A 26,006-nucleotide genomic window follows, 5' to 3' on the forward strand; every position below is an offset into this window, starting at 1 on the left:
GGAGCATACAGAGACATGGTTGTGAAGAATAAACACTTCTTGATGATGATGGACCAATTATTTAGCTCCCGGGTACGGCTCTGATTTACAGGTCAGGAATTTGTGAAACTTGAAAGGGTTCAAAAAAAAATTTACAAGTATGTTGTTGGGTTGGAAGGTTTGAGCTATGGGGAGAGGCTGAATAGACTCAAGTTATTTTCACTGGAGTGTTGGAGGCTTAATGGTGACGTTATAGAAAATTATAAAATCACGATGGGCATGGATAAGATAAACAGACAAGGTTTTTTTCCCTCAGGTTGGGGAGACCAAAACTCAAGGACATAGGTTTAAGGTTGAGAGGGGAAAGATTTAAAAGAGACCAAAGGGGCAAATTTTTCATGCAGATGGTAGTGCATCTATGGAATGATCTGTCAGAGGGAGTGGTGGAGGCTGGTACAATTACAACATTTAAAAGGCATTTGGATAGGTATTTGAATAGGAAGGGTTTAGAGGGAAGTGGGCCAAGTGCTGGCAATGGGACTAGATTTATTTAGAATATCTGGTCTGCATGGATGCTGGTACAATTACAACATTTAAAAGGCATTTGGATAGGTATTTGAATAGGAAGGGTTTAGAGGGAAGTGGGCCAAGTGCTGGCAAATGGGACTAGATTTATTTAGAATATCTGGTCTGCATGGATTGAAAGGTTTGTTTCTGCATTGTATATCTCTATGCCTCTCCGTACTTTTTCAGTGAAGCAGAGAAGAATTGGAGGTAGCACACAAATAAGGTGCATAGAGGTTTTAATGAGATGTAAATACATGGAAATAAGGTCATTATTGCTCACTTGTGAGAATCTGAACTCAGGGTTCATGGCTTGAGGGGAAAATTGGGGAAACTTTCCATAACATCATGAATCTGATTTTTCCATTCTCCCCACATTTTCCCATTTTTCTCACGATTGTACATGCCTCTTCAAGGAGTGGAATATTTCATGCTGTGTAACTATTACTATTCAAAATCAAATATTCTCTGAAGTTATGAGGCCTTTTTACTTTTTTCTGGTCTTCTTAGATGAGCTCTGCAGTTTAAAAGTGGAGAGGGAATTATATATCATTAATTTTCACAACTGACTTGATTGCTTGAAGGGCATGTACATGTTCTGATAGATTTTCTCCAGGGTAATTCAAATGGGAAATATTGGTGACTGAGCACCAGAAATGAGATCCTATTTAACAGAAATAAAATGCATTTTCTTCAATAGTACAGGATTGAAGGATCCAAATACACCATGTTGAAGCTTAAAGCAAGCTTTGTACCATCAAATGTTCAACATCTGCCACATCATGACTACTCATCTTCTCCCCAACAAAGCACCCCCTCCTCCCCATCACCCCCGCTACATTCATTGCCAAGCTCATGGCTCAAGAAGTATTGCATCCAGGACGCTTTGAATGTGAACCAAGAATCAAGCTTTTTTGTTCTAATGAGAAATCAAAGTTCATGTGATGTGCCTTCCAGGGGCTGACTCAGACCAACACTTGCCAAGCTTAAGATCTGTTTCTGCCCTTAGCTGCTAGATGTGGATAAAATGCCCTTGTGTGGTTTGGAAATACTAGATGATTTGAAGAGAATCGAAGTTGATCCGCAGAGAACAATTGCAATATATAAAGGATGTTTCAACATTCAGCATATCAAGTTCACTGTTTTAAGCCCAGAAAATCATTTTCATGGTTTGAGGCACCCACAAAAGCTCATTCTGCTCTTAAATTCTTTATTTTCATAATTGTAACTTTGCACAGTTTAACAAATTGCAAAAGTTTGGAATTATGAACTTTCCTAACAAGCCATACTTGTAGAAAATGGATGAAATAGAATGTAAAAGAACCAAGAAATTACTAAATAACTAGCTAATTGAATACATTGACTACAAAAGCTGGCCAGAGGCTAGGAATTCTGCTGTGAGTAACTCATCTCCTGACTCCCCATAGCCTGTCCACCATCTACAAGGCACAAGTCAAGAGTATATTGGAATACTCCCCACTTGGCTGGATGGGTGCAGCCCCAATAATACTAAGAAGCTTGACACCATCCAAAATAAAGCAGCCTGCTTGATGGTTACACATCCACAAACATCCATTCCTTCCACCACCAACACTCACAATAACAGTTTATAACATCTACAAGATGCACTGCAGAAATCCACCAAAACTGCTTAGACAGGACCTTCCAAAGCCAGGATCACTTTCATCGAGAATGTCAAGGGTTGCAGGTACATGGGAACACCAGCACATGGACTTTTCCCTCCAAGCCACTCACCATTTTGACTTGGAGTTATATCACTGTTCCTTCAGTGTCACTGGATCCTGGAATTCCCTCCGTCTCTACCTATAGCACATTGAGTGCAAGTCGCTCACCACTACATTCTCAAAGGTAACTAGGGATGGACAATAAACGGTGGCCCAGCCAGTGATGCCCACATTCCATGAATAAATTTTTTAAAAATATTGATTAATTTTTGAACTATTCTAAATCATTAATTGTGGAAAATTTCCATTCATAGCTCAAGTAAAACAAATTGTTTTACTGAAAATCTGAAATACCAACTTAAGTTATCGTTGATCACACATTATCCTGTGCTATGGGGATGGTGTGGTGATAATGTATTGGACAACCAATCCAAAATCGCAAGCTAATGTCCAGAAGCATGGGTTCAAGTCTCACCATGGTACAATCTGATAAAAATTGGAATTTAAAAACCTGGTCTAATTGTCAGCATTGCCAATTGTTTTGAAACCTATCACATTCACCAGAATTCTAGTGTCTTTACTTGGTCTGGCTGATAAATGACCTCAAAACTACAGCAATGTGGTGGGCACTGCTACTTTCCTGGTCAAGATAGGGTGCTGAAGTGAGAGATGGCACGGGACAGGAAGGGTAAAGAGTCCCACTGGTAGAGAGCACACCGGGCTAGGCTTAGGTTTGTGGGCCTATTGGGAGGTATTGGGTCAGGAGAGGTGGCAGGGAGGGTAGAAGAGTCCTGGTAGAGAGCACACCCTATTGAGCCAGCATTCCCAGCCAACCAGTAGGTAACCTCTAGTAGTGGTGACCGAGAGGGTAGAGAAGTCCCACCGTTATAGAGCACAACTTGCTAGGAGGCTACTACGGTCATACAGATTGTGCCAGACAGTATTATTGGCTGGAGGTAGAGAAGCCCCCACTGTTAGGCATACTTTACTATTGGTGGTATCTGGGGTACACAATCTGCTAAATGGCAGATCAAAGTTTTAAGGGGGATACTGCAGGTTCCCTTATTGAGAAATACAAGGCAGACAGACAAGGGTTGACAGAGCAAATAAAGAAAAGTGGTTGGGATCCATCCCAGATATTATCACAACAGAAACGGAATAAAACTAAAAAGATAGGGGTAATGTTAGTGTACCAATTAGCAGGCCAAATTGAACAAGTGAGTGCGTCCACGAGTAGGTGGAGAAAGGACCATGAACAAGTTAAACAGCTGGAGGATAGAATACAAGAGTTGAAGCAGGAGTTAAGAAGGGCGCACAAAAATTCAGACGTAGATTTGCTTCCTCCTTACAAGACCGTCCAGCAGGGACCAACAGCTCCCTTTGTTGGACGAACTGTGTAAGAGTATAACTTAACGTCTGTTACTAGAGGAGGAACAGACTTATAGCCCAAAGTGAATTACAAATCCTTCAACCCAGGGGAGAGGCAGCAAACTTTGGCCTCCCTGGGCAAATTACAGCCCTGGAGCACAAACACCAGGTTCTGGGAAGAGCTGGATAGTGTATGGGTAGGGCACCAACTACACCTGAGGGACATACACCAGCTGGTCCGGGCAACTTGCCCAGAGGACAATTGGAGACAGGTAGCTGGTGGACCCGATGTCACAGCAGCCCGAGACTTTAGGGGAGGATGGTGGACACATGCTGTCGCCCTTACAGCTAAGATAGATGCCCATAAGCCCCCTTTGCCAATTTTAAAGAGGAAATCCAGAAGATGCTAGGAAATGCTCCTACAAACTGGAGCAAGATCATGACCACTAAGCAACTTAAAGGGGAAGGAGACCCTGACTATTTAGGGTCCATCGGGAATGCTCAGGGCAAGCAAACACAGGTCGGGGGGACCAGGCATTCATCCAAGCTTTTAGAGATGGGCTCTCTAGCGCCCACCAAGCCATCCTGAAAACGGGAGTAGATTAAATTCCCTACAGTGTGAAAAGAGGTCCTTCGGCCCAACAAGTCCACACCAACCTTCCGAAGAGTAACCCACCCAGACTCATTCCCCTACTCCCTACTAATGCACCTGTCACTATGGGCAAATTAACTTGGCCAATTCATCTGACCTGCACATTGGATTGTGGGAGGATACCAGAATACCCGGACGAAACCCACACAGATACGGGGAGAACATGCAAACTCCATGCAGACAGTTGCCCGAGGCGGGAATCACATGATAATGCCCCAGGATTGTGATGATCTAGTTGAGTGGGCTAGCGGGGTGCAGGAAGCAGAAGCTCCTGCAATAAAGGCAAGACCTGACCAAGCAGCCTACCGGAATGGAGGCGAGAGTAGAATAAAACTATCCTGCCGCAACTGCGGCTGACAGGGACACTTTGCTCGAGAATGTTCCCTGTTCGTGGGGACCTACAATGTTAAATACTGCAGTTACTGCAACAGAATAGGACACATAGAAACAGTGTGCTGGGAAAAGCATGGAGCACCCCCAAATACCACCTGGAATACTGCGGAACCACAGGAGTCCAGAGGTCAGCAGAGCTGCCCCCATTTGAGAGGGTAAGGGATAGGGGAGAATTCATGTGCCCGCAGTAATAGGAGGGAGGAAATGTGAAATGCTAGAAGACGCAGGAATGGCCGTATCTATCACAAACGTACCCTTACCCCACACAAATAAAATGATTCATTTAACACGGGTAGGAGGGGATAAAACACCAGCTTACCTAAGTGAAACTACCCTTGTAGAAATAAACTATATAGAATTTCATGGCTGTAAAAATATATAAGTATGCCAAGATAATGAGGGCACCAAAATGGGCAACGATCTCATGAGAGAATATAATGTTCTAATCGATTGTGCAAAAGGGAAATGGATTTGGCCCAGACAGGACGGTCGAAAGACCGAGACTGGGAAACTTACAAGTCACCTTGAAACTATTAAAGTGGCTACAGTCAACAAAAGGGACTGGAACCTCGAAAAGGTGGGGATTCGGAGCCATCTGCACCTCCATCCCCGGAGCATGGGCAGAAACAAAGTTAGATACAGGTCTAGTTAACATAGACCACATAAGGGTTCCTGGACCGGAGCGTAAGCCCCACTGGCAATACCCAATTATGCCCGAAGCAGAAAAAGCAGTTGTGGAGATAGTACAAGAACTAGTGAAACAGGGAATCCTGAAAGAAACCACAAGTACAAATAATTCCCCAATGTAGCCAGTAATAAAGCCTGATGGGAGCTACAGGCTCGCCACTGATTATACAGGACTAGATAATGTTACCCCTAAATTGCACCCCATTGTAGCAGACCCCTTCACCATTCCAAACGGCTTGGCCCCTGAACAAAAGATTTTTACTGTTTTAGACATAGCCAATGGGTTCTAGTCTGACCTGTTACAGCCTGAGTTCCAGAATAAATTCAGTTTTACAGTAAGGGACAGGCAGTACACATGGACTCGCCTGCCACAAGGGTTCCACAACAGCCTGACTATTTTTCACAGGGCGATGAGTGACATTCTGAGTATACATTTACCAGAGGGTAGCACTGCCATCCAATATATAGATGATATCCTAACTGCCTCAGAGTCCGAGTCAGGGCACCAGGAAGTTTTATGTCTAGTGTTACAGGAATTGGCAACCACAGGGTTAAAAGTTAGCCCCACAAAGGCACAAATTGGCAAAACACAAGTCTTATACCTGGGACACCTTATATTGCAGGGACTCAAAGAAATGTCCAATGACTGGAAGACAACAATCCAACAGATGCCACAACCTGCTACTGTCAGGGGAGTCAGAAAGGTCTTGGGGCTATTCAACTACAGTTGGAGCTTTATATCTGAGTTTGCAAAATTGGCTGAACTGAGTCAGAGATTAACTAAAGGAGGGAAACCGGCCTTGGAACCTGTAACCTGGGGGCCACTGCAGGAGGAGGCATACAGTCAGCTTAAAGCTCAACTCATATCGGCCCCTGGGCTAGGGCTGCCAGATCCCAGCAAAGATTTTCCTATCCACTGTAATAATGAGGGAGGATTTTACTCAACAGTGGTCACCCAAGACCACAGTTGCAGGAGAAGGCCCGTAGAGTACTACTCAACTACAGAAGAATCAGTAGTCACTGGGTTGCCAGGTGCATAGCAGCCTTAGACTGTGCTGCTTGGGCCGTTAGGGTTAACAAGCCCATAGTAATGACAGGGAATGTCACCCTCCACACTAAACATACTCTAGTAGAGATGCTAAAGACAGGGAAACTGAGGGCCATCTCCAATATGAGAAGGGCAAAGTAGGAGGCTGTCCTTTTTTCCCCAAGTCAGTCCCTGGTAATAGTTAGGGATACAGGAGAAAACCAAGCTGAGGGAATTCCAGACTCAGAGGAATCACACAACTGTGGTGCAGCACGGTGGCACAGTGGTTAGCACTGCTGCCTCACAGCACCAGAGACCCGGGTTCAATTCCCGGCTCAGGCGACTGACTGTGTGGGGTATGCACATTCTCCCCATGTCTGTGTGGGTTTCCTCCGGGTGCTCCAGTTTCCTCCCACAGTCCAAAAATATGTAGCTTAGGTGAATTGGCCATGCTAAATTGCCCGTAGTGTTAGGTGAAGGGATAAATGTAGGGGAATGGGTCTGGGTGGGTTGCGCTTCGGCGGGTCAGTGTGGACTTGTTGGGCCGAAGGGTCTGTTTCCACACTGTAAGTAATCTAATCTAATATAAATGGGGAAGCAATTAATACAGGGGGACAGTAAAGGATAACGCCACCCCCCACCCCTGTCCCAGACACAGACAAGGAGACCCTATTTGTGGACAGATCATGAAAATATATAGCAGGATTGTCCCAAACAGGATGAGCTGTGGTAAATGCTAAGTTAGAAACAGTTATGTCCAGAAGGATTGATGGAAGTCAGTCCGCACAGGCAGCAGTCACCAAAGCACTTGAACTAGCAAAAGGTGAAATTGTGAACATATATACAGACAGTCAATATGCTTTCGGTATAGTCCATGACTACATGGTAGCATGGGATAGAAGAGGGTTCACCACCAGAATGGGACCCCCTACTATCAGACGCCAAATAAGAATTCAGGCACTGTTGTGTGCCAGTGAACAGCCAAAAGACGCTGCAGTAATAAAAATAAAAGCCCATCAAAAGGAGCCAGCAAGAGGGAGCCGAGGTTGGCTAAAATTCAAAGGAAACCAGGCAGCAAACCAATCAGCTCAGAAAGCCCTAGAACAAGAAGCCATTGATGAGGCTGCAGTAGCCACTATTGAATTAGCAAAAGACACTATCCAAATTCAGCAGCTACAGGAGGACATGCTGCAGGAAAAGAGAGAGAGAGAAATGGAAACTGCAGGGAGTATTCAAAGGGGAGGAAAGGGGAGGAAAGGGGAGGAAAGGAAACAAGGTGGTAGCACCAGCTTGTATACAGAACACAGAACTGCACCATGGGCTCTGCCATACGGGATAGAGGCCATGATAACAAGCCTAGGGAGAGAGTGGTGGTGGAAGGGAATGGGAAGAGGTATGGTCAGTGCAATGGCACTCTGCCACACGGACATACCCGTTTGATATTTACCAGCTTGGGAGTGGGGGCTGCGGGGGTGGTGATGGCGAGAAGAGCACCCAAGCCATTGAGGCGACACGGGTGGACAAACAGGCAGAAGGACAGGACAATGTATGTTACTGAGCGGCGAAGGGATTTGCTTTTCTATTTAAGGGGATTTGTGTAATAGACATCCCAGACTTCCCAAACCTGTTTGCGGTAGTGACAATTGCACTCCTTACTGTACCATGCCCCAGGGGGGACATGTCTGGTGAAGGATAGTGACTCGCTCCATCAGCCAGGAGTTCTGTGCTGACTGGCAGATCCCCACCACTTTGGGGTCACCGCTGGGTTATGGATTCTTGGGATCTCTATCTTTTTTTTGGGGGGGGGCGGGTGCAGCAGGGGTCATTAGCACTAAAACCCAAAATTACCTTGTATGTGGCCTGATTATCTTAGCCAATAATACCTCAAAAGCTCTGGAAGCAATTAATACAGAGTTGGCTGAACTCAGACTCTGCACACACCAGACAATTAGTACAGCAAGGGGGAGTTTGTACAATTGTTGGTGGCAATTGTATCACCCATGTTATTAATGACTCTTCTAACATTGCAGAAGCCATCAAGAATATCCAACACCAGTTAGATAATTTTCGACAGGGGGCCACAATTACAAACAGCTGGCTAAATTGGTTGATAGGTAAATCTAGGGGACTCTATTTGGCACACGGGATAGTTCTCCTCATTGCACTCATGCTGGTATTCTGTGTGGGCCTTGGGTGTTTAAAGATCTGCTGTAAGGTGCTACCGATGAGAACTGAGCCAGCAGCGAGTGTCACCATGGAAGAGCCCCAACAAAATTGACACTCCATGATACCCCTCAGAAGGAGGTGCTTCTAGAGGTGACCTGTGGTCTGTGAGAGATCTGCGAAGTCACCTCCTTGACCACAAAGGGGGGAGTGAAGTAGGAGATGGCACAGGACATGGTGACACTAAGCACATGGACACATAAGATGGTCGCCGGACCACAATATGGAGAGAGACAGCAGAGCAAACACAGATACTGCCTGGGGCCACCAGGATATCAGCACAATGCACACACAACCTAGTTGATTAGTTTCAGGTAGGTGGAGAGAGAATACACATGAGTAGCATATACAGCCCGCCAAGGTGTCTGGGTCCAGCCAACACCTTTGATAGAAATGCTAACTGTTTGATACAGACTCAATACAAAGTGCCAATAGCCAGAACTGCAGTAGTCATCCTTCTCAGGAAGAGCAATTAGCGGCCATCACTATAGCAATGGACTTCCGCGCAGATGCTGAAATTGACAATGTCTGCGCTAAACTGACAATGATCGGGCTGGAACTGACAATGACTGCATCGAAACTATCAACGATTCTGCAATGTTTACGATAAACAATGTTACAAAGACAATAATCTCATCACTGACCTACTATATTACAAATGTAAAGAAGTATCTTGACATATGCTCCAGGTTGAGAGAAGATTCGCAGCTGACTATTGTGCTGTTGGTGTCTTTCTCTCCCTGGAGCTCTGGTATTTCCTTGTACAATAAACTTTGTCATTGAACCCCGACTCCAACTCCAAAGCTGGTGATTTTCCCTACAACAGTGGACAATAAATGTTGGCTTAGATACTGATATGCACTCCCAATAAAATTTTTAAAAATAGCAAGCATCTACATCTTGGATTGTTGAACTGGCAAAGGATCCAGTAGTAGAGAAAAATCTGCACTTGCAAAGAACACAATTTGCTCAACCAGAGTCACGAAGACTACAGTAATTTCAGAGAGGTAACCTAATCTGGTTTGAGCTCTTACGAAGCTATTGGATTTATTAGACAAAGACAGACAGTCAAGAAACTAACATGCCTGGAGGATCAGCCTTTGTATATTCCTTTTTCTGTCTGAAATGCCTCTCAAAGTTTGTAAACTTTAAATTCACGGGAAAACATCATTACCACAAGCAGAGGGGTTCTGAATGAGGTTTCAAAATCTAAACTACTGTCTCTATTCATAACTGATTTTGGAAAATACCCCAGTGCCAACATCTTATGGCTGAGGTGACAGATCAACATTTGGACAATCTATTAATAATAGAATAATAGGTTAAGCAAAGAAATCTGTTCACCACTCTTAACATTTTATTAAAGTTTCAAGTCGTCATTGACAATTCCTCTCCTTTTACTCAATTCACAATATTTTCAAATAGATAGAGTTATTTTAAATAATATATACGGTGACTGTGTTACTGCTTTGTACTGAAACTAATGCTCTCATAAGAATGTTCACAACACTGTGTTGATCAACTGATTGCCTTCAGCTATATCTAACATTTTCTTAACAGTAGCATTGCGTTATTTCTAGCTTCCAATAGTATAATTGGCATTTTGGGGGTCTTATGTGTTTCATTTTTGCCTTGACCAGGAGATGATTTGCTTTGTATGGGATAGAAAGTATAGAGTCGGGCAGACCCTGAACATTGTGGGTAATGGCAATTAGGAAAGGAAAACATGGCAAGATTGGCAGGAATGAGATTCTCTAAATTGAAAATAAAAAGAGGGCCAATTTTGCAACCAAATGTTGATGGTGAGATGAGAATCCCGCCAGCGAGTGATAAGAGGCCTACTTGCATGCCATTTGTACCAAATCCCATGGTGATTTACATTTTCCTTTGCTTACATGTGCTAGATGGTGTCAGGAGAGTCAGAGCGGGTACCTGGTAACTCCAGACTTCCATCCTGGACAGGTAGTGTCAATTTCTCAGGGCACTGTCCACAGGCAGGGCGTACCTGTCTCCACTTCCTGCCTCTTTGCGTCTTCATGTCACATCTCCAAACCATTTACCACACAGTCCTGCACTTCAGTGCTACACTTTGGGAGACACCAGTATCTTTCATTTAGTGCTTCTGCCAGGACTCTTTACACACAGGGACAGGCACTCATCCCTGGATTCAGGGATTCACCCAGGGTATATTTCAGGCCGGCATGCTTACTTTTTTAGCGACCATTCACTTTGAGCCTACTTGGATGCTGACAACATACTTGCCTTGTTTCTTTTTGTGTCTGTGCCTTCAACTAGAGGTTAAAAGCTCAGAGCCCTTCTGGCTTGCTTTCACTGTTAATGGCATGGTGGCTCAGTGGTTGGCACTACTGCCTCACAGCGTCAGGGACCTGGATTCAATTCCCACCTCAGGAATTGTCTGCGTGGGTTTCGTCCCACAATCAAAAGATGTGCAAATCAGATGAATTGGCCACACGAAATTGTCCCATAGTGTTAGGTGCATTAGACAGGGGTAAGTGCAGGATAGTGGAATTGGTCTGGGTGGGTTACTCTTCGGAGGGTCAGTGTGGGCCTGTTGGGTCAAAGAGCCTGTTTCCATACTGTAGGTAATCTAATCTAAGCTTAATCAAAAATCACAACACCATGTTATATCCAACAGGTTTATTTGAAAGTACAAGCTTTCGGAGCGCTGCTCCTTCATCAGGTAACTAGTGACTTTTAGCACTGACCCAAAACTAGGCAGCTTGTCATGGATGTCATCACAAATCAAAAGTCAAATGGCCATCTCTCAAAGTTTTCAGAGGCGTAGATCTCAATCAGGCTAAGGGAAGCATGCTTCAGTCAAGGGCTCCTGTCACATAAGTCAAAGGCTTCATCCAATATCAGCCCAGGGATTTGGTATTGGTTAATCAGCCATTTCGAGCTGCTGCTGAGTGGGAGATAGGGCAAGCGGGGTGCAATCAAGGTGTGGTGCTTAGTTAATGGGGTGAGCTATAGAGAATAGCATGTGAGAAACCTTCCAATGTAACTTACCAAAATTGACACTTAGCTGATTTCTGAAAAAAAAATCAGCTCCTGGTGCTGCCTCAAGTATCACCACGACCTGGGACAGGCTAGTTGGACTTTTCACATCAATCACTGCTCCTTTGTTCATGACAGACCCAGCAGGAAAGTGCACTTGAAGCTTTTCGATAGTCAGAAGGCTTTCAGGTGTTTTCTCTGTTTATTATTATTTTAAGCTTCTTTGTATTAAATCCAGTAAAAACTTTCACTGCATTTTAGCATAAGGTGTGTAGTTTGTCGCCAATATTATGTTACGTCTGTTGAAACCCAATCCAAACAAATCTTAGGGCTCACACTGTCTTTTCCCCAGAGTTTTGAAGAAATGCGCCTACAGCTATTATCGCATCTATCGACTCTCCAGGATTTAACTGGACCAAGCGCTGGTCCCAGGTGACAAGAAAATGACCTACATGGTGGCAAAGTTCAAGAAGGGTGAAAGCACTGAGACTGAGATTAGAGACCTGTCAGTCCCACTGATATGATAAAAGTGCAAAATGATATGTGACATACAATTCAATGACTTTGATCAGTGAAAATGTTGATAAATACATTACAGAGTCAGTAATTACACTTGCCATTGACAATATACACAGATTTAAGGGTAATGAATAAATGGTCCTATTTAATAATCTTATTTAGTAATTGATTTTTGAACACAGTACTCTTAACATTTTTCCAAAACAACATCTGAAATACCAAGTGTGCTATCCGTATGCTTGTCTACTGGGAAAGATAATGTATTGTAACACTGGAATATGTTACAAAGAGAGATCTGGTGTATGGCTTCTCCATTGCAAGAAAACTTCAAAAGAGCATTGTTGTATTGCTGGGCTCATCTACATTGTAAAGAAGTCACAGTTTGTATTAAAAAATCTGTACAAAATTAAAATAAGCAACAAGTATTCAATATTGGGACCAAAATCAAAGTGGACAAACCAATTGTATTTTAAATTGAGCCATTTGACAATCAATGTTTTCTGTTAAATTCCAAATGCATACAGATGCAGGGTCCATCACGTAGAGATTTGGTTATTCATGCATCTGCCTGCCTGTTTATCTAGAAGGTTAATGTGTGTAATTTTGCTCAGTAGAGCCAGCTGTAGAAAAATTTTACATGTAACAATGGTTCATTTAAAAGTATGGCATGAGAGTTTGAACTACAAATAATTGTGATCCTCCTGTACGCAAGTAGCAGGGTACTACAGAATTCTTTTTTTTTTCCCTATACAGTTCTTAATCATCTAAACCTTATTTGTGAAACAAAATACTCCTCCATGTATTCTGGACAAATAAGAAAACAACACTCTTGGCTAGTTATTCAAAGCCTGAATTTAATATTTTCCAAAAAAATCTAATTTGCACATTGATAGTTAACATGTTCCAGATTTCTAAAAGGGTCTGTTATTCCTTAAAATATCAAAGCAGATTATGCTACTAATACCATCTATAAGGTCTATAAAAATAACTTTTCAAATCACATTTGATTTTTGAAGATAAATTGCAAAAATACCCTGGGTATTTTGGGCATTTGTTAAAAATAAATTCTTTCAGGAATATTAGTATTTTAGGGTTCTAAATCTGAACATTTGTCTGACCGGAATTTCCTGCCTCTTGTGTGTGGTTTAACCCTTGCAGTGTAACTAAGGAGGAGAGTTTGAAGTTTTCAACATGACCAAAAATGGGGCAATTGCACTATAAACAAAATGTCAAGAAGTTACTACTTCGCTTCCATCATTAATTCATTTTTTTGCTTTGCTGGGATCTCCAGGTAAGTACAACAGCTACACCATGGGACGGCATGGTGGCTCAGTAGTTGACACTGCAGCCTCACAGCACCAGGGATCCGGGTTTGATTCAAGCCTTGGGAAACTGCCTGTGTGGAGTTTGCACATTCTCCCGGTGTCTGCGTGGGTTTCCTCCAGATCCTCCCACAATCCAAAGATGTGCAAGTTAAGTGGATTGGCCATGCTAAATTGCCTGTAATGTGAGGTGTGCTAGTTAGGGGAAATGTAGAAAAATAAGGGAATGGGGCAGGGTGGGTTACTCTTCAGAGGGTTGGTGTGGACTTGCTGGGCTGAAGGGCCTGTTTTCACACTGTAGGGATTCTAAGTTCTAAGTACACTGAGGAAGGGTTGCTGGACCCAAAACGTTAACTCTGATTTCTCTCCACAGATGCTGCCAGACCTGCTGAGCATTTTCAGCAATCTCTGTTTTTGTTTCCAATTTCCAGCATCTGCAGTTCTTTCGAATTTGAATTTAGCTATTTAAATGTGGGTGCTCTGCAGTCAATGGGATCTAGGAGTAGTTTTAGACTCTAGAGATCATGCCATGCATATAATGTGTTAGTGAAAAGTAAATAGTGAGTGGCTGTTGTGTAATGTTTTATCCTTTGTTTTTATGTATCATTTGCTACTAGTGGCAATGTGCGTTTAGTAGTTACACTTTAGAACCCTTTAACACTTTTAAGTCTGACTTAATTATCTAGTCAGAGTGAAACTTTCAACAAAGTCAATTCTTTTCCTAAATAAACAATTGATTAAAGTCATTTCGTTAATAAAAAAAAATTCAGATGGCAGGGCAGATGCCGTGTTGTGATTGTGGAACTTGATATTTAGGAAGGACAGAAAGATGGATGGGTGGTTCCATTAATAAAAGATGGTATGAACACAATAGAATGTGTGATGACTTACATTGAGAAAACCAGGATCTAGAACGGGCTTGGATAGAGATTTGAAAAAGGAAGGCAAGAAGTCACTAGTTGGAGTGCTGTACAGGTGCCCAGCAGTAACCATGTAGTAGAAGAGAAATAATAGGATATTGTCGGAATGTTACAGTGAAAATCTTGGGGAATTATATCCTAATTTAAACTAGAAAAATCACATGGGCGAAATATCATCTAGTTGAAGAGATATAAAATGTTTTTGGAATATTTTATTCGAGCTGCATATTTCTAGAGCCAACCAAAGAACGGGATATAATAGACCTGGTATTGTGCAATGCGATTGGATTCATTAATAATTTACTTGTTAAAGGACCTTCTAGGTAGCAGTGATCATATCATGGTCACATCTTATATCCAGTTTGAAGAAGAGTGGGTCAAGACTAGTATTTTAAAATATAGTAATGGCAATTATGGAGGGCATGAAAGCAAAGCTATGTAAAGTAAACTGGCAAACACAGTCAGGAAATAGGTCAATAGAGATGTAGCTGCAGACAGCAAAGAAGATTTTTCAGAATACACAGAATATATACATTTCAATGAATAGAAAAAACAATCCAAGGAGAGGACCCACCATTCACAGTCAACAAAACAAGTTAAAAACTGTAGTATATTTGAAAGGAAAAGCATATAACTATGCAAAGATAGGTGGCTGGTCAGAAGATTGGGCAGAATATAAAACAGAAAAGAGTGATCCAATGATTAAAATGTATGAAAAAATTAGAATGCATGTGAAAGATAGCTAGAAGTCCTTAAAAACTGAAAGCAAGAGTTTTTGTAGATATTTCAGAAAAGAAAAGATTTATCAATGAGTTCATCCTATAGAAGATGATTCTGAGAAATTTCTAATAGAAAATAAGGAGAAGGCAGGATGAATTGAACAGATATTTTGTATTGGTCTTCACTGTAAGAGATACAAATAACATTCCAGAAGTAGCTAAAAATCAGCAAATAGAAGGGAGCAAGGAACTCAAGGAAATTACAATGACCAGGGAAGTGAAACTGGGGTAAGAGTTGAAGTTGCATGCTATCAAGTCCCTATGTCTTGATGAATATGGGTTTAATTCTACAACCTTGAAAGAAGGGATTGAGAGATATTTGATGCATTACTTATAATTTTTTAAATTCCTTAAATTCAGGAAAGGTTCCGATAGATTGGAAATGGAGGAGTCACAAAGCTGGAAAGCATTGTGAAGATAGAAGATATTAGAAGATATTAGAAGAAACCATTAGAGATGTTACTGCAGGGCACTTAGATAAAGTTAACATGGTTTATTCAAAGGGAAATCGTGTTTAACCAATATATTGGAGCTTCTCACAAATCTTCTCACAAACTTTGAATATATTGGAGCTTTTTGGGGATGTAACATGCTGTGAATAAATGAGAACTCGTTGGATGTATTGTACTTAGATTTTCAAATTGCTTTTAATAACCTAAAAGTTATTGATGAAAATAAAAGCTCATAATGCAGGTGATAACATACTGTCCCGTATGGAAGATTGGCTGGCTAACGAAACAGAGTAGAGCAATTATAGGTGGCAGCGCAGAGAGAACATTTCTTAAATGATGCCGTGTTCTTGGTTGAATTGATAGGGGCATAGATTATAAGAGTACAGAGTTTTTGATGAATATATATATTGGACACTGGTTAGACTTCAGTTTGAAGATCTGGCACCACACTTACGGAAGGATATGAATGTACTGGAGAAGGCACAAAAAAAGGTATGAGAGAATGGTTCTAGGAAAAAGAAACTTCAGTTATTAGGTTAAGTTAGAGAAGTTAGGACTGTCTTCCTTGGGTAAAGAATTTGGAAGGAAGATGTGACCGAAGTTTACAAAATCATGATGGATCTGGACAGAATGGATAAGGAGAAACATTCTGCTTGTAAAACAAATCAAGAACCAGATGGTATAGTTTTAAAGTGGATCACAAAATGTGAAAGGAGGTAGAATTTCTTTTCCTCATAACAGCTAGTCAGAGTTTGGAATCCTGTGCTTGGAATTGTGGTGGAGGCAGGATCAACAGACATATTCAAGGAGGATATCAGGTTATTAGTTAAATAGAAACAAGTTGAGGGCTACAGGGAAAAGCAAGCAAATTGGCATCACACTCATAGCCAGTGCAGTTATGATGGGCAGAGTGACCTTTTTCTGTTCTGTAATTCTCTGGTTGGCAAGATACATCAAGTGGCATGCCAGTGATCACTGCTTTGGTGTCAATCTTTTACAATTTATATAAATGACTTGGATGAAGCGGCTGAAGGTATGGTTGCTAAATATACTGATGGGCCAAAGATAGGTAGGAAATTAAGTTGTGAAGAGGATTTAAGCCTATAAAGGGATACCAATAGGTTATGTGGCCGGGCAAAGATGTGGCAGATACTGTATATCTTGGGAAACTTGTCCATGTTGGCAGAAGAATAGAAAGGAGATGTATCATCTGCATAGAGATGGCAGAGCTGAGATGCAGTGGAACCTGGGGTCTGCGTGCATGAATTGTAAACAGGTTAGTATGTGGGTACAGCAATTCATCAGGGAAGTAAATATAAATTATTTATTGTGCAGAGAATTAAATTCAATGGTGGGGAGATTATGCTTTAGTTATGCAAGGCATTGAGGAACCACATCAAAAGTACTGTGCAAAGTAATGGTGTCCTTATTTAAGCTAGGATAGAAATGCACTGGAAGTAGTACCCAGAATGATGGGATGTCTTACAAGGAAAGGTTGGGCAGGCTGAGTTCATATCTTCTGGAGGGAGAAGAATAAAAGGTAATTTGATTGAAATATACAACGATTTTGTGGAATCTTGACAGGGGAGATGCAGAAAGGATGTTTACTCTTGTGGGAGAGCCTAGAATTGGGGGTCACTGCTTAAAAGTCAGGGACCACCCATTTAAGACAAATGAAGAGAATTTTTTCTGTCACAGGATCTTGAGTCTTTGGAAAGCTTTTCCTCAAAACCTCAAAAACAGAAGCAAAAGCGATTGGCTCTTGATAAGCCAGCATGTAAAAGATTATCGGGGTAGGCAGGAAATAATTAGATCAGCCATTGGTCTTATTGATTAGATTAGATTAGATTTTAAGTATGGCCAATTCACCTGACCTGCACATCTTTGTGACTGTGGGAGGAAACCGGAGCACCCGGAGGAAACCCACGCAGACACGGGGAGAACGTGCAAACTCCACACAGTCAGTCGCCTGAGGCGGGAATTGAACCCGGGTCTCTGGCGCTGTGAGGCAGCAGTGCTAACCACTGTGCCACTGTGCTGCCCAAACTAGCAGAGCAAGCTCAAAGGGCTGAGGGCCTGTTTCTGCTCCAAAATTGTACACACTTTTCCCTATATCAACTCAGTCTACTGACGAAGAATCCAAATGGGAATGTTTCTTAAAAATGCTTTCTGGGATCTGTATGGACAGGAGTGCTCCATCGGACTCAGTCTGGGCTGCTGTGCCTTTGGCTTCCTCCACTCCCAAGAGTAAAGTGCCCCCACACCCAACCCAATGGGATTAACTTCGCCTGGCAAGGCTGCTTGACGCTGCGATAATCCAGAGCCAACGCGTTGCCAAGGGTACCATGATTTGCGCTCACAGTCCACCACAGACACTTAATGAGAAGCAGACCTCAAACCAGAGCAGGCCTCACCACGATATTGTCGGCCAGCTATTCAGGACTGCTTGGCAACAAAGAATCTACCCCTATGTTTTGTACTTTACTGATATTAGGTGGAGTCAGAAAACATGTTCGGAAATACAAACAAACAATCTCTATGGCTGGTCCAAACAAGAAAGCCACAAGATAAACCACAATGCCCTGATGGTTTTCATTCTCTTCTATCATTCAGTTATCCAACACTGGAAGCTTTCCTGGAATCAAAGCAGCAGTAAATATTTTAACTTTGAGAAGAAAACACAAAATGTAAGGACTTGATCTGTGTCAATCTCCTTGCAGCAGTTTTCTCTTGGCTATGTTTGGTTTTCTTACTTTAACTGCTTGAAGTTGAGAGGCCTCCCCACATCTGTAGTGTACACGTTTATCCTCTGACGGAGCTGAAGAACTAATGCTGGTTTAACCAAGAAAGAAATCAAGTTCAGAATGCTCCTGACAATATCTCCCTCCTAATCTTCACTCCTCATAATTTCCTGAATGGAAGCAAGACCAAAAACAAAGTTCTGTCCTGTACTGTCAATGAGCAAATTTCCAGTCAATCATAAAATAAAATTGTAGAACTTGCAAGTGCTGAGGTTTGTGGTTTTGAGTCTCGAGGCTTTTTATGCTTTGATGGAATGTGGGTGTCACTGGCAAGGTCAGTGTTGCCCCTCCCTAATTGTCCTTGAACTGAGCCATTTAAGAATCGATAATGTTGTTGGTCTGTCATCACATGTAGACCAGACCATAGAGGTAATACGTAAAATAGTAGCAGAGAGGATGTTTCCACTGGCAGGTAAAACCCAGAACAAGAGGGCATAGCCTCAAGTTTAGAGGGAGCAGATTTAGGACTGAGTCGAGAAGGGTCTTCGTCACCCAGAGGGTTGTACATCTATGGAATTCCTTGCCCAGTGAAATAGTTGACGTGACTTCAATAAACATTTTTAAAGCTAAGATAGACTTTTTTTTAAACAATAAAGGGATTAAGGGATATGGTGAGAGCACGGGTAAGTGGAACTGAGTCCACAAAAAGATCAGCCATGACCTTATTGGATGACGGAGTAGGATCAAAGGGCCTGACAGCCTATTCCTGCTATTGGTTCTTATGTATCTATCAGCCAACCTTGAATAGGCAAAAATAAAATTCAGTCACAGAATATGCAATTTAACAGACATTTTTTTTTTCTTCCTCTCAAACATTGCAATTATTTATGTCTTGAATTTTGGGTTAAAACCCAAATGCAATAGTTCCAAAGAAAAATATTTGAAGCTATCATGTTGACAGATTTTCTAGACAGCAAGGGAGGGAGTGGGAAAGAGAGAGAGGGTGAGAGAAGAGCGAGGGGAGAGCGAGAAAAAAAAGAGAAAGAGAAAGAGAAGGGTGAGAGGGTGGTTAGCAGGGCTGAGATATTGTTCCAGTTGTATTAAAAATGGTTCATTCTTCTGGCTCTTTACCCTCACACACTCACGGGGAGAGCGAGGGGAGAGCGAGAAAAAAAAAGAGAGAAAAAAAAGAGAAAGAGAAGGGTGAGAGGGTGGTTAGCAGGGTGCAAAAATGGTTCATTCTTCTGGCTCTTTACCCTCACACACTCACCTAGAGCCCACTGTCTGCTCTTCCTGCCTCCTATTCCATCTTCATGCCCTCTCCATGTCCAGCTATTTAACAAAGACCTTTGTAGAGTAAACATCCCAGGGTAGAAAATAATTATCACCACAGAGAGCTTGCTTAGGCAAATATAAACTTTCCTGTTTTTGTTGTCAGCTCAACCATATCATGGTGGAATATGTTATCTATCCATCAATACAAAGTACATAGTGACACCACTTTTGCAGATGGCATAAAGCTGGGTGGGAGGGTGAGCTGGGAGGAGGATGTAGAGATGTTTGAGAGTGTGTTTGAGAAGTTGAGTGCAGGGGAAATGCAGGGGAAATGCACAGCTGTTGAAGTATCATGCGGATAAATGTGAGGTTCACTTTGGTAGCAAAAGAAAGACATTACTGGAGCAGAAATAAATCTGGAAAGGGAATGCACAATGAGATCTGGGTGTCCTTTTACTCCAGTTGCTGAAAGTATATAAGTGTAGGCTGTAAGGAAGGTAAATAGTTTGTCGGCCTTCATAGCAGGAGGATGAGTACAAGATCAGGAATGCCTTGCTGCAATTATACAGGGTCTTGGTGGAGACCACACCTGGAATATGTTATGCAGTTTGCTCTTCTTATCTGAGGAGAGATGTCTGGCCACTAAGCTTTACCAGACTGATTCCTGGGAAGGCAGGACTGATGTACATAGAGAGACTGAATCAGTTAGGACTTTACTCACTGAAATTTTGAAGGATAAGGGATGATCTCATGGAAACCTATAAAATTCTCACAGGAGTAGACAGAGTCCAGTAAACAGTTTCAGCCACATTACTTTGACATTCCTTTATAAATTCCCATTGAGCTTGGCTGCTTTCAGGTCAAGGGACTTTCAAACGGTAATCAAAGTGTCCCAGCTCATTTTTTTCCATTTTCTCTCAACCCAAAATTAAAGGCTTACATGTTAATGAGATTAAAGATTAATAACCTACACTGGATATCATGACATAATTAATGAATTAGATCAGCACTTTGAATTGATATATAAAAACTTACTCTGGTAAACAGCATCCGTTGCTACAGCAAAAACTGCTGAGGGGTGATCTTAGAGGTTTACAAAATTATGAGGGGCATGAATAGGATAAACAGACAAGGTCTTTTCCCTGAGGTCCTGAACTAGAGGACATAGGTTCAGGGGGAGTGGGGAAAGATACAAAAGGGACCCAAGGGACAACTTTTTCCACACAGACTGTGGTGTGTGTATGGAATGAGCCACCAGAGAAAGTGGTGGAGGCTTGTTCAATTACAGCATTTAAAAAGCATCTGAAGGGGTATATAAATAGGAAGGGTTTAAAGAGATATGGGCCAAGTGCTGGAAAATGGGACTAAATTAGGCAAGGATATATGTCAGCATGGATGAGTTGGACTAAAGGTCATACTCTCGCACAGAGATACCGTTTGCTCTTACCTGCAAAAACAGGGGTACCTTATAATGGCCCTCCAATACTAGGAATCATCCCAGCATCCTTCATTGGACAGTGAATATGCCTACTCATTGACCAATCCCAGCATTGTCAGGTGACTCTTCTCTGAATGGTCAGAGTCAAGACTGACATCAGAGTCCTGACTCCAAATTGGAAATCCAGCCAGCTAACTCTATTTTTCTCTTTACTGACCTGTGAGATTTTTTTTCCAGATCTTTCTGTTTTATTCTGTTATTTAAACATTAAATTTTTTTAACACCAGGCTCTTAGTACAGCAAATCCTGAATCAGTTTGGGCTCACCAGAGTCTGTGTCAGCATAATTTCACCTCAGAATCAAACATACTAAAGAAAAACCACACAGATTTTCATTCCTTCATTTATATCCAGTGATTGGTTGGTTGTTAACTAATTGCACTCATGTTGTTGTTGTTAGCTAATTAAACACACATTGCTGGTTGTTTTCTAATTGTTTGCACATTGCCATGCAAAAGCACATTACACAAAGGAGCTTTCCAAGACAGAAGCAACAAAAACACCTTGTATTTACCAAGCTTCATTGTATTAAAATGTCTTAAGGTGATTTTCAGGAGTGTTATCAAGTAACATAAGACACCAGGCCACATGACACAAAAGCAATAGCCACCATCATACAAGTAGGTTTTAAAGAGTGTCTGAAAGAAGAAATGAGAGATGGAGATTTAAGGAGGGAATTCCTGAACTTAGGATCTTGACTCATGAAGGTGTGGCAATGGATGGTGGGCTGATTGAAAGTGGGATATGTCAAAATTGTGCAGATCTTTCTGAGGATTGTATGGCTAGAGAACAGTAGAAAATACATTAGAGACAGGGAGGACATGATAGATTGAGAAACAAGGATGGGAACTTGAAAATTGTACTAAAAAGCTACTATTTAACAAGGAGCCTTTGCAATTCATGGACCATGGGAGTTATTGGTGTGCAGGTTTGATATGAGTTTGAGGTGGACAGCGTGTTAAACCATCTCATGTATCTGAAGGGTAAATTGTAGAAGGTTGACCCAGATTGGGTGGTATCGTGAAGTGTACAGGTAGCCAAGTTATGCATGTTGTGTTCAGCAAGTGAACTGGGAAAGGGCAGAATTGGACAAAAGGCAGAAATCGACTGTCTGAGCAGCAATATGGCTATTTAGTCCAAAGCTCAATTTGGAGTTAAATATGATATCAAGGTTATAATCAAGCCTGATTCAGCCCAAGACAAATGGTACAGAGAAGGATGGAGATTTTTGGCTAATTATGGAGTTTGTGACAATGTCTGAAGATAATTACATTGGTGTTCCCAATATGAGGAGGAAACTTGTGCTTATTTAGTACTGGATGTTGAATGAACAGTCTGATAGTTCAGTCAGTCGAGGATAAGCTGGAGCTGGGCATCATCAGTAACATGAAAAGGTGCATGATTTCAGATTCTTTAGCTGGATGCCAGTTTAGAGATGTGAAATGGGATGGATTCAAACTACATCTTAAGTAAATATCAGAGATAACTTTTGCTATTGCTTTTGTGTCATGTGGCCTGGTGCCTTTATGTTACTTGATAACACTCCTGAAAATCACCTTAAGACATTTTAATACAATGAAGCTTGGTAAATACAATGTGTTTTGTTGTTTCTGTCTTGGAAAGCTCCTTTGTGTAATGTGCTTTTGCATGGCAATGTGCAAAATGTGTGAGAGTAAAGAAAAGCCATTTCAGGTTATTTTCTGACTGTGACTGGATTGATAAGGATGGAATTGGCTCAGTGGATGACTTAGAGTTGGGGACCACGTGTTGTATGTCAAAGTTTGTGGATGACACTGAGATGAATGGTAGAGCAAAGTGTGCAAAGGACCAAAACTTTGCAGAGGGACATAGTTTAAGTGAATAGGCAAAGATCTGGCAGATGGAGTACAATGTTAATAAATGTGAAGTCATCCATTTTGGTAGGAATAACAGTTAAGAGGACTATTACATGAACAGATTAAAAAAATAACTTGCAGCACGGTGCTGTGCAGAGGGACCTGGGAGTCCATGTGCATGTATTACAGAGGGTTGGTCTGCAGGTGCAACAGACAATTAGGAAGGCAAATGGAATTTTGTCCTTCATTGCTAAATGGATGGAGTTTAAAAGCAGGGAGGTTATGTTGCAGCTGTATAGGGTGTTGGTGAGGCCACACCTGGAGTATTACGTGCAGTTTTGGTCTCCTTGCTTGAAAAAGGATGTACTGGCACTGGAGGAGGTTCACTAGGTTTGATTCCAGAGTTGAAGGGATTGGCTTATGAGGAGATATTGAATAGACTAGAATTATATTCATTGGAATTTAGAAGAATGAAGGTGGGGGGGGTCTCTATAAAATATTATAATATTATGAAGGGAATAGATAAGATAGACAGACAAAGAGGGGATGTTTCCACTGGCAGGTGAAACTAGGACAAAGCCTCAAATTTAGGGGGAGCAGATTTAGGACTGAATTGAGAAGGAACCTCTTCACCCAGAGGGTTGTGAATCTATGGAAGTCCTTGCCCATTAAAGTAGTTGAGGTTTCCTCAGTAAATGCTTTTAAAAGTTAAGATAATCTTGAACTGTAAAGGAATCAACAGTTACAGTGAGAGGGCAGGTAAGTGGAGCTGAGGCCACAAAAAGATCTGCCATGATCTTATTGAATGGCAGAACAGGCTCGAAGGGCCAGATGGCCTACTCCTGCTTCTAGTTCTTATGTTCTATGTACCATCTCACTGAGGCAGACAATGGTGGAGAGGCAATAGTGGAGGTTGGTGGCAAGGGGGAAACTAGTTAATGAGGAAGTTGGCAGATAGTTCCCTTTTTGTCATTGTTGTGGTTTGATAAAAATTGTTTTGGTTTTGTGGGGCAGATTCAATTCACAACAGCTCATTCAGAGATTTGAGAGGAAAGAGGCTGATGATGGGATGGTAGATTATGACAACCTAAATGAGACAGATTCAAAAACTGTTCATCAAGTTATGTAAGATCATGTCAAGAATGTTCTGCCATGAAATATGATACAAAGAAAATGGACATAACATTTTGTACTGGATCACAGCAAAAGTACTGGAATGGATACTTAAAATTAGATCCATATCTTACTTAGTTTTGGATTTGTCAACAAACATTGAGCAGTGCAGATTAATTATTTGACCACTCTATGTGGCTACTATTTTAAAGAACATGAAAAGGGTGTTTTGAGCTTTCTTCCACATTTAAACCTCGCTCTGCTGTCTTCTATATCAGTTCCCAGCTGCAGCAAGACACATGGGAAGCAATCTGGCCCATCAACTGGGTCATAGATGTTGTCGAAAGCATTTGAACAGCTTATGTGGAGGGAAACATCGCCAAGATTTCACTCCTCCAGAAATGCTCCACTAGTGTTTCAATCAGCTGCAGAAACTTTTCCAACAGAAGCAAGCAGCCACAAGCTTCTGGATAATACTTCAGTGCTTTCCTGGCGCAGTTTGAGAAAATCATAAGAATAGATAAAGATTCAAAAAGATGACATTTCACATTCCTATCACTCACACCAAAAATATTTGTGATGAGTTTAAGAATTTTTAAAGGTCACTTTTTTAAAATCATTGGCAAATTTTCAAATTAGTGACATTAAAGGACTCAAGAATTAGGTAGAAAGACAAAAACGTACAAAATGAAATAGGGAGCGACCATTTACGTGAGATACAGATAAAGAAAGAAAATAAACAAAGGTCAGCTGAAGCTAAAATTTTAAAAGTTTTTTTTCCAATTAATAAAGTGGGACCCAGCCAGAATTGCAAAGACACAAAGCTGAAATTCCATCCTATGATTTCGAAGTGTGGTTAACCTGGCCAATGCATGAATGAGTCATATATATTTTCGTACAAAGTTTCTTGGCACAAAATTCCACATGTTTTTAAGACTTCTAACCTCCCCCCCTATTGCCACAGTTTAACCCACCCAGGGAAATTAAATTTAACCTGAATTGAGCAAAACCTGTAATCACTACATTTGGACTATAAATTCAGCACTGGTCCTGTCTGACCAGCTGGGCAATGGACAATCCTGGAAGCCAGTTCACTGAATGGCAAAGGTCTTACAGGATCACTGCTGCACTGGGGAAATCAATTGTGTGGATTGGAGGCAACAAACTGGGATGCAGAGGGGATGATAATTGTGACGTGGGGTTATAACTCCCAGTTAATAGTGGAAGATGATAGAGAATGGAGGGCAAGGGGTACTGCAGGAGGCGGGATTCAATGATGGTCACCACCAACTTGCTGAAATGGGTACAGAGCATCACAATGGTTGGTATGACTATGTTGTAGACCTGCATATGGTGGGGAGATGAAAACTTAAAATGAGAATATGTGGAAACTCAGAACTGATGGGATGTAAAGGTAGCAATGGATCCACCTAAGACAGGTATTATCCTGCTGTGCAAAGAATGCCTAGAGAAACCAAGGATTTACATCAGGGCCAGCCACAATGTACCACCGCTGTCGAATGGCTCTCCATGAAGAGGTCACAGCTGAAAGTCCTCTCAGGATTTGCAGGAGGTATAACAGGCTCAGTATCTCCTGGCCATTATGCAGTTTGCTCCAGATGAGCATGTTGCTGTGCCACTGCAGATTGACAATGTCCTGGGACATGAGAGCAGACCTGTCACCTGCTAGAGCTGGATGCGTGAACTGGGTGGCCCTCCTATCCAAGTAACTGGCATGGTAACGACTACACTAAATGTTTACTTAACCAACAATTTCAAAGGAGCCAATGTGGACCTGTATAGAATCTCTCAGTCCTCAGTCAACAAGTGTATAAAAATAGGTGATTAGATTAGATTACTTACAGTGTCGAAACAGGCCCTTCGGCCCAACAAGTCCACACCGACCCTCCGAAGAGCAACCCACCCAGACCCATTCCTCTACATTTACCCCTTCACC

At 41.8% G+C, this 26,006-nt stretch overlaps 1 long non-coding RNA gene across 2 annotated transcripts in view; it reads right to left on the bottom strand.

Annotated features, from left to right (window-relative positions):
• LOC122555859 overlaps positions 1 to 21,185 on the bottom strand; it is a 161,555-nt gene extending 140,370 nt beyond the window's left edge. For both annotated transcript variants that reach the window (XR_006313375.1, XR_006313376.1), the window contains exon 1: positions 21,052 to 21,185. This is a non-coding gene — a long non-coding RNA (uncharacterized LOC122555859). The remainder of the gene's footprint in view (positions 1 to 21,051) is intronic.
• Positions 21,186 to 26,006: the final 4,821 nt, after the last annotated feature.

The sequence above is a fragment of the Chiloscyllium plagiosum genome, chromosome 1 (genome assembly GCF_004010195.1).
Source record: "Chiloscyllium plagiosum isolate BGI_BamShark_2017 chromosome 1, ASM401019v2, whole genome shotgun sequence".
NCBI classification, from domain to species: Eukaryota; Metazoa; Chordata; class Chondrichthyes; order Orectolobiformes; family Hemiscylliidae; genus Chiloscyllium; species Chiloscyllium plagiosum.